Genomic DNA, 1,742 nt, shown 5'->3' with positions numbered 1-1,742 from the left:
TGCTGATAGAGCCCTCTGGTAGCGAAGCCCTGCACTATAGACAACTGAGTCTATGAGGGACTAGTAGCGACACCTAGCAGCGAAGTGATAACTGACTGTGTGACTAGTAGCGACACCTAGCAGCGAAGTGATGACTGTGTGAGGGACTAGTAGCGACACCTAGCAGCAAAGTGATGAACCGCAAAATGACCGCGAAAATTGAGTGACTTAAATGTCTAGTTGCTGTTTACTTCTTCCTTTACACTATTATTACAAAACAGACTATGGCATCACTGCCCGGTTTGTTTGTTACCGTATCATTGTGTATTTCTTACGCTACAAAATAATTCTGTTCTCGTAACATAAAATGCAAACTACATCTACAGCGACATTAATGTACGCAGCATGTTACATTCATCATTCCCTCCTTGTAATTTAGTATTACTAAAAGTTTTGTCCACACTTCTAAGCATTAAAAATGGATATGTGGCTCAGAATTTAATAGCAAAAGAAACAGCCATACTAGCAGACAGTCTCTCTCTCTCTCATTACCAAAAATATGAAATTTAGGTTCAATTTCCTCTGCGCAATGAGGTGTCGGGGCTACTGTTACATTATATGGTACCAAAATAATCGCACAGTATTGTGGGTTAAAGAATTTTGAACAGCAAGGGGAACTGTAAGTAAGTTTCTTGCAATGCAACGTTAGTGATATAATAGTACAACAATAATAGACGTTTGTCATCCCTTTTTCTCATTTTACAGTTTCGCTCATTACTGATGGCAAACGCCTTGCAGAGAATGTAACATTCTACATCTTCGGCTACGGCCTTTACAATCTCTTTCATTCAACTAGACTTAACCTGCAGAGGTAGTAATATAATTTCTTTTCTGATCCACAAGATACTTTTACAAAACGTAGAGGCAGAGAGGTTGTCATATAACTATTAATCGAAATATTATATGAAATATATGGTCGTGTTAGTAAAATCGCCAAGAAATTCCTCTTATTATTGTTAAGTGTTATCTGTTTGATTCAGCATTCAGCTCACATAAAACCACGAGAAATATTGTTTTTCATACAAAAAAAAAGAGTTTATCTCATTAGTGACCTGTGTCATATCAAACATCTCATTTTGACGCTAGAATAAATTGAGAAAAAAGAAGGCCTGTGTTCGTTTTTGAAAATGCAGGTAGTGAAAACAATGTATTTTTAAAAGATAGTGTCAACTGTTACGAAACAATTTCTAATACAGAATTTATTTATCACATAGTCAATCATGATACTAAAAAGAACACATTGTTGGCTTGTGTGTTGCTATTGAAATAATATTTTGCGTTTTCTTATGACTTTGAAATAATTACTGCTGTTTCAGCACTGATAATGTGTGAAATACAGTATGTAATATATGAATCAGTATGATAAACTGTTTTTCGAATATTGACTGTTAACTACAAGAAAATGGCAGATGTTTGGGTATTTACCACAGCAGTATTCAGTACACGATGGAAAACAAAATCTTTTATTTTTTTTGTAAGGTTTTTATTTCATAGTTGTAATTCTACAAATATTAATGAAACCATGCAGTTACTTTTGATAGTGAGATATATTAAGTACCTTAAAATATATGTAGATGAAGTGTGGTGAAGAAAGTGTGTGAATTAAAATGTTTGCAGCAGCATAATCAGGTTTAGTTTGTAGTGTGGGAGTGAGCTACACGTGGGATCCGAAGCACGGTTCCCACGGGGGTACCCGGCATGCG

The sequence above is a fragment of the Schistocerca nitens genome, chromosome 12, assembly GCF_023898315.1.
Source record: "Schistocerca nitens isolate TAMUIC-IGC-003100 chromosome 12, iqSchNite1.1, whole genome shotgun sequence".
NCBI lineage: Eukaryota > Metazoa > Arthropoda > Insecta > Orthoptera > Acrididae > Schistocerca > Schistocerca nitens.
Note: the sequence above shows the minus strand (reverse complement) of the source record.